The following is an 8,815-nucleotide window of genomic DNA, read 5'->3' as shown; positions in this document are numbered from 1 at the left end:
AAAAAAAAAAAAAAAGAACTAAAGAAAAATTCTAAAGTTTGTAAGTTATTAACTAATTTTAATTTCTTTTAACTATTTCCTTGAAGTAAACATAAGGTAAATAAATGAAAGAAAAAAGTTTGAAGAATAATTTTTTCCCCTCAATTTTTTTTTTTTTCCTTTCAAAGCCATTTTGTGTCTTAAAACATTTTTTGGAGAACCTTTATAATTATATAGTTTCTATTATTATTCCAATAAAAATGTTATTATTCATTTTGCTTGATTATTTGCAATAATGACACCTACTCATCAATTTCATTTTTATTAGGGTCTCTAAAATAAATATGATTATTTTCAATAGTTAAAATTTTTATTTATAGAAAAAATATTTTCCCTCTGTAGACTTCATTGCTACAGCTGTCTATACACGTGATGGATTTCAAAATTTTCAAGATTGAAGATTCAAGATAGATTCAAGTTCGACTTCATGAAGAAAAAATATACCAAGGAAAAAAAGGGGAAAAATAATAATAAAATATGTTCCTCCTCATTTTCCTCAAAAGTGTGTTTGGTTCATGAGAAATTTGAGAGAAAATATAAAATAAAGAAAATAAAGAGAAAAATTAGAAGAAAAAAATAATAAAATAATAAAATAAAATAAAATGGATTTTAAATTATATACTACTTCAAACTCACTCCATTTTTTTAACTCTTTTACATAAAAATGAAAAAGTATATATTTCTAATTAATTTATTTATATTTTATTACTTTTATATTTTTATAGTAAAATCAAATATAAGAAATTACTTTTTAATATATATTTTTTTCTTCCATTGTGATTTATAGGAATGTTTGGTTCCTAAGAAATGTAAGAAAAAGAGAACTAAAGAAAAATTCTAAGGTTTGTAAGTTATTAACTATTTTAATTATATTTTAATTTCTTTTAGTTATTTCCTTCAAGTAAACATAAGGTAAATAAATGAGAGAAAAATGTTTGAAGAATAATTTTTTTCCCCTCAATTTTTTTTTTTCCTTTCAAAGTCATTTTGTGTCTTAAAACATTTTTTGAAGAACCTTTATAATTATATAGTTTCTATTATTATTATAATAAAATGTCATTATTCATTTTGCTTGATTATTTGCAATAATGACACCTACTCATCAATTTCATTTTATTAGGGTCTCTAAAATAAATATGATTATTTTCAATGGTGAAATTTTTATTTATAGAAAAAATATTCTCCCTCTACAGACTTCATTATTACAGCTGTCTATACACGTGATGGATTTCAAAATTTTCAAGATTGAAGATTCAAGATAGATTCAAGTCCAACTTCATCAAGGAAAAATATACCAATGAAAAAAAGGGGAGAAAAATAATAAAATATGTTCCTCCTCATTTTCCTCAAAGGTGTGTTTGGTTCATGGAAAATTTGAGAGAAAATATAAAATAAAGAAAATAAAGAGAAAAATAGAAGAAAAATAAAAATAAAATAAAAATGGATTTTAAATTATATATTACTTCAAACTCACTCCATTTTTTTTAACTCTTTTACATAAAAATGAAAAGTATAAATTTCTAATTAATTTATTTATATTTTATTACTTTTATATTTTTATAGTAAAATCAAATATAAGAAAATTACTTTTTAATATATATATTTTTTCTTCCATGATGATTTATAGGAATGTTTGGTTCCTAAGAAATGTAAGAAAAAGAGAACTAAAGAAAAATTCTAAAGTTTGTAAGTTATTAACTAATTTTAATTATACTTTAATTTCTTTTAGCTATGTAGACCCCAAAATTTGTCTCAATTTTATCTTTACATTAATTTTGAGCCCAATTTTAAATCCCGATTAGATGTGTTATTTTAGGCCCACTCACCCTTTAATTTTTAGTTTTCATTATTTTGTAAATTATTTTTTTATTTTATTTTTTTTATTATTTATATTTACTTATTAATTTCACTTATTATTATTCTTATTATTATTATTATTATTATATTATTATTATATTTTTATTTATTATTTATTTTATTTATTATTTTTCTTTCCTGTCTTTTCTTTTTTCTCCTCCACATACCCTCACCCACCCACTTCTTCTCTCTCCTCCTCTACTCCTCACCACCGGCCACTTTTCATTTAGCCCCCAAATTTTTTTCGCTTCCACTCTTCTCTCTCTTCCTCAAAAACTCCATTTGGCCGCCTTCACACTCTCCATGTGGAATTTTTTTTCTTTTGGACCGTCAGAAGAGTTTTTCTAGGGAGTTTTTTTTTCTCTTTCTTTGGCTGCTACTCCATTTGGAGACGGGGGAACGAACAAATTTTTTTTTGCTTCCTCCATTCCTCTTCTTCTTTCCACAGCCCCATTTTTTCTTCCCTTCCTCCTCCATTCTCCATTTTTTTTTCTTTTTTAGTTTTTCTTTTCCTGTTTTCCCAAGAGAGCCGACCTCCATTTTTATTTTTTATTTTTTATTTTTTCCTTTTTCCTTTTTCTTCTTCCCCCAAAAACACCCAACAGCTAGCTTACCCATTCCTCTTCCATTTTTATTTTTATTTTATTATTTTTATTTCAATTTATTTTATTTTATTTTTTTTGTGATTCCCAAAAAAACCATCCACTACTGCCGACGAGATCATCGGTCGGGTGCTGGCGACCTCCTCCATTTTCTCTCATTATCTCACTTCCCATATCACTCATTTTCTATTATTATTATTATTATTATTATTATTATTATTATTATTATATATTATTATTATTATTATTATTATTATTATTATTATTATTATTATTATTATCATTGTTATTGTTATTGTTATTATTATTATTGTTATTGTTATTGTTGTTATTTTATTTATTTTATTTTAATAGTAATTGTTGTTTGTGAAATTTGAATTGTTAAATTAATATGAAATTTGGGATTAATTTGTTGTGGGTATATTAATACGTAATTTGATTTAATTTATTGTTAGTGAATTAATTTGAAATTTGTTAATTTGGGTTTGTGGGTATATTGTATTTGGTGATTAATTTGAGGATATTTGGATTATATAAATTGCATATTGTTTATTTAAGCTTGGGTCTATTGTTAAGTTGTTATTTGTTTGAACTTATTGGATTGAGCTTGAAATATTATTTCTCTTGACCATGTATTTTTTTATGTGGGCTCGTTAACTGATGTGAATTTTAAGGCCCATAATGTGAGTGAGATTTGTTGGATTATTTGAATATTTGATATGGGCTTGACCAATTTGAATTGTTTAATTTGGACATGAGACAATTGTGCTGTATATTAAACTAGACTTAAATTATAAAATATTAACTTTAGGTCTAGTAGAATTTATTTTAATTTATCCAATTTTAGGTTCGATTGATTGTGTTTGTATTTTTGGTTATTAATTTAGATGTTCTAGGTTAAGACCTATAGTAATTGAGACTCATTTTAATTGGTGAAATTTATTGGGCTAATTTAAAGTTTGAATATCCATTGTGAATTTTATACATTTTTAGATATTTACATTTGTGTCATTTTTGTTTTTGTATGGACCCATTCTGCAATTTTGTTGGCCGAGTACGAATTGATGACGCGTGGAGCTTGTTGTAAGTTTATTTTGGTATATATTTTATTTCCCACTTTTATTTGGTTTTATTTTTATTAGTTCTTGTAAATATTCGTTTGTATATATTTATTGAGTGTGTACAGAATTGAACATCGAACAAACTAGAAATTTTGTTTAAATGAGAAGAAGAATTCAGTAAATGCATTTTGATAAAACAATAATTTTGAAATATTATTTTTAATAAAAGAAAGTTTTTTTTATCATTTATAAAAATCCAGAAAAATGCATTTAGAAAAATCCAAAAGGATTGTTTTTAATAGAATTCGAAAAATTGTTTTTAATAACATTGTCCAAAAATTTCTGTGTTTAACAAAAATTGTCCAAAAATTGTTTTGTAAATAAAGTTGTTCCAAAAATCAATTTTTAATAAAATTGTCTAAAAATATTTTTTTCAAATGAATTCTTTTTCCTTAATTAAAATGGGATTAAAAGTGTTTTTCAGAAATAGAGAATTTAAATCTTTGTTTTTCTTTTTAATTAAAATTTTTTTTTGCAAATAAAGTTATGTTATTTTAAATAATTTATAAAAATCACTCTTTTAAATGAAAATGAATCTAAATACTTTTATAAATAAAATTGTAAAAATTTATTATTTTCTAGTAAAAGCAAGTAAAAATAATTTTTGTGCCCAAATTGAAATTTTGTAATAAATTCTTTTGATATAATAAGTGTAAATAGCTTTTTTTTTTTTTTTTTTTTAAATTGAATATAATTGAAATTGAGAAAATAAATCGATTCTTTCTTATAAGTAAATAAATGGAAATTATTAATTCAAAATCGTTTTTAATAAAATCTTTTGAAATTTCTTTAAAAAATTTTAAATATCTTTTATTTATTTAATTCAATCAATCATTTTGCATAATTCTCTTATTATTTATTTTGTGTATTTTTGTAATTAGATTTCATCATTGTTTTTGTGTATATTAATTTTCACCATGACTTGTATATTAATTATTTTTCTTGGTATCCATAATTAATTAATTAATTGCTACAATTTCCTCAATTCGTTTAGTAGAGGCCGTACGTATACGGGCTTAGAGGGGTGCTACGGCTCACCACCGTACCTTCCCAATGAGTAACTTGACCCCCGGACCCAAACTCGATTTTTCACAGACCCGTTTTTTCGTTCAGGAGTCACACTTAGGGTTTTTCTTTCTTATTTTGTTTTTCTCTTTAAAAATAAAACAAAAATAAGTGGTGACTCCAAGTTTTTTTCTAAAAATCAAATTTTCACCAAACAAAATAAAAAAGCGAGTTTTCGCCATCAAGTGGGAATGCATCGAGCAAAATGCAGGGTCCATAAGCTATTTCATTGAAGTAAACATAAGGTAAATAAATGAGAGAAAAAGATTTGAAGAATAATTTTTTTCCCCTCAATTTTTTTTTTCCTTTCAAAGCCATTTTGTGTCTTAAAACATTTTTTGAAGAACCTTTATAATTATATAGTTTCTATTATTATTCCAATAAAAATGTTATTATTCATTTTGCTTGATTATTTGTAATAATGACACTTACTCATCAATTTCATTTTATTAGGGTCTCTAAAATAAATATGATTATTTTCAATAGTGAAAATTTTTATTTATATTAATTATTTAAATGGAAAATTTTGATAATAGTATTGACTCACCGATTTTATGAATTTGTGTGTCCAAAATAAATATGAAATTACATACTTTGCCTAATTAAGTAATTATTTTATAATAATGTCACCAATCTACCAATTTTTTCATTCCAATAATGTAATCCAAATAAAAAAGTGGGGAGGAGGCTGTATTTCCATTATTTTATTTATTTTTTATTAAATATAGTTTAGTTATTTTTGGTTCACATAAAGTTTGAAAGAAAATACAAATATATCTATATATATATATATATATATATATATATATATAAATAAAAAATAGAGGAAAAAATGAAAGAAAATAAAAAATAAATTTAAAGTCAATAAATTTTTTTATAGATTAGTTGGAACTCATTTTACTTATTTAACACTTCTTTGTAAAAATTAAATAATTTTAAAATATATAAATTTATTATTAATTTTAATTATATTTAACTTACCTTCTTATTATTTTTTAAAGTAAAATCAAATACAAGAATTTTTTTTTTTAATCAAGGATGAGAGATGAGAAAAAGTAGATTTTTCTTTTTTTTTTCTTTTTTTCTTTTTAAGTTTATTTTACCTTCATTTGACATCAAAGATGACAATTGAAGGAAGGAAAAAAAAAAAAAAAAAAAAAAAGAGGCTAAATTATAAAGGATTTTATACAATTTATATTTGGGAGTTTTTTTTTTTTACAATTCGCATGTAATTTTAAAAAAAAATTCTTAAAAAATCCATAATTATGAATCTATTTTCCAAAATACAACATTTTTTTATATTCATGTTTCTAAATTATGTTTATATTAAAATTATATTTTAAAAAAATGAATTCACCTTACAATTATTCACATCAAAATCGTTATTTGAAAAGATGATTTTAAAATAAATATATAAATTTAATCTAAGTTTATAAATCCTATTAATATTAAAATCCCATTTTGAAAAAACACAGTATGTAAAATAAAAAATGGTTTTAAAAGTGTTGTATTTTTGTAAATATTTTATAAGACATTGTCTTTAAAAAAATATTTTTAAAAAAAATATTATTTATTATTTATTTTTTAAAAAAAGATTACTTAGATTAGGCTCAAAATCACCTTTAAATTACTTATTTATGGCATGTTTGCCAAGGTAACTATGGTCGTCCTTCATGGCTGCAATATATGTTTGGTTGTTAGACATTGAGAGGAGAAAATAAAAAATAAAAAAAAAATAAAATAAATGAAAGAAAATAAAAATAGTTTTTTTGGCGCCTCGAGGTTAAAAACCTATAAATTGAGATATTTACTGCATTTATGAGTAAAAGAACATTTGCAACCAATTGCCTATCTACCTGTTCTTCATTCAAAGATTTCATTTCTTTCATTTGGTGTATTAATTCGTCACTTGCATATCCTCTAATGTACCTTTGTCATTCATCATAACCTTTCCTTATATTTGAACATTTATTGAGATAGATGGAGAGTTCCTTTTCATTGTGATTAAGTGAGGTTACAAACTAAATATAAGTATCATTGGATATATTGCCTTAAGATATTATATTTCATTGGAAATCATATATTAAAATTTGCATTTCCTACCCAATGAGATATGATATCTAAGATTTATATCTAGTATCTTATTTTATCATATCCCACCAATTAAACAATAGCATTAAGTCATGTTTGCCATATGAAAATGGGGATGTAAATTAATATTTTGTTTTCATTTTATATTTCTCGTTAAATATAAATGAATATGATAATTCCAGTTCTTGTATTTGCATGCAATGAAAAACATAAAGTTGAAACATTATTTGTTTTCATGTCAATATCTCGTAGTAATGTAAATGAGAAGGAAAAAAATATAATTGAAAATAAATTTTTAAAAGAATATCTTTTGAGTTTTTTTCTAAATAATAAAATTAAGAAAATCATTTTCCTCAATAAATAAAGATTAATCATTTAGTTCATATTTGGTACACGAGAATGATAAATGAAAATGAATATTTTTTGTTTATATTCCTATTTCTCCATGTGTGGACCCCGCATTTTCGCACTATGAGTTCCCACTCGATGGCGAGACTCACTTTTTATTTATTTGGTGAAAATTTGATTTTTAGAAAAAGGCTTGGAGTCGCCACTTATTTTAATTTTTTTTAAAGGAAAAACAAAATAAGAAAGAAAAACCATAAGTGTGACTCTTGAAGGAAAAATAGGTCTGTGAAAAACCGAGTTTGGGTCCGGGGGTCAGGTTACCTATTGGGAAGGTAGGTGAGCCGTAGCAACCCTCTAAGCCCTATAATAAGGTCTCTACTAAATAAGGTGGGGCAAGTGTGACAATTGATAAGGAAATTAATGGATACTAATGAAATAATCAAATAATCAAATAATAAAACGAATCATGCATAAGAATAAGCAAAGTGGGAGTAAGATAATACCTTAGCAACAAGTAATAATACGCTATCATGGAAACAAGGTTAGTTCAAGTATAAAATTATCATATGCATACCAAAGAGCAATACAGAGATCAATCAATATTCATTAAGCATAATAGTTGACAATCAGAAGAGGAAACTCATATATAGGGCCCCCACCAAAGCCCAATTTATCTTGCATGAATTAGTCCCACAAATTCCATTATTTTGGAATTATGAAAATTGTCTTCATACTTTTTTAAAATCAAGAGAAACAAAAGATTATTTGAAAATCAAAGAAAATTTGTGAAAGTGCTTACCTAAAGGGAAATGTAGCAAGTTTATTTAAAAACAGGATTTTAAATGATTTAAAACCCTAATGAAGGATGCAGAGTGGTAGAATTAAAAAATATTGGAAAATTTGAGTGGAATTAAAATTAATGAAAATTTGGAATTTTGGAAAATTATTTGAGAATGGAATTTTTGAAAATTAAATTTGGAAATTGGAACTTTGGAAAATTATTTGAAGATTAAAGTTTTAAAAATTGGAATTTTGGAAAATTGTTTGAGAAACGATTTTTTTTAAAAAAAATAAATTTGGAAATTGAGACTTTGGAAAATTATTTAAAGATGAAAGTTTGGACATTAGATTTAGAAATTATAATTTTTGAAAAAATTATTGTGAAATTGGAGCTTTAAAAAAAAAATAAAATAATAATAATAATAATAATAATAATAATAATAATAATAATAATTATTATTATTATTATTATTATTATTATTATTAAATAAATAAATAAATGTGAAAATTGGAAATTTGGAAATTCGAATTTTGAAGAACTTATTTGAGAATGGAAACTTAAAAATTACATTCAAGAATTGGAATTTTGAAGAACTTAAAAAGAACGGAGTTTTAAAAAAGATATTTGAAAACTGAATCTTTGATAATTTTAATTTTGACATATAGGATGAAAAAATAAAAAGGATGGGACATGACCATTGCATACCAAAGGTGGCCATACATGGGGCTCGCCCCAACAACTTTTTCCTTGGAAAACCCCACTTAGAAACCAATTTATAAAATTGCATGCTAGGTTGACCTAGGAATACAACATATTGATTACTTGGAAATGAACTACTGTAGATGGATTTTTGCTGCATTGCCATGGCCTATCCACTTGCGTATGAGAATATATACTTGAAGTGACTCTGA

This window comes from Vitis riparia, chromosome 8 (genome assembly GCF_004353265.1).
Source record: "Vitis riparia cultivar Riparia Gloire de Montpellier isolate 1030 chromosome 8, EGFV_Vit.rip_1.0, whole genome shotgun sequence".
Taxonomy (NCBI): domain Eukaryota; kingdom Viridiplantae; phylum Streptophyta; class Magnoliopsida; order Vitales; family Vitaceae; genus Vitis; species Vitis riparia.
Note: the sequence above shows the minus strand (reverse complement) of the source record.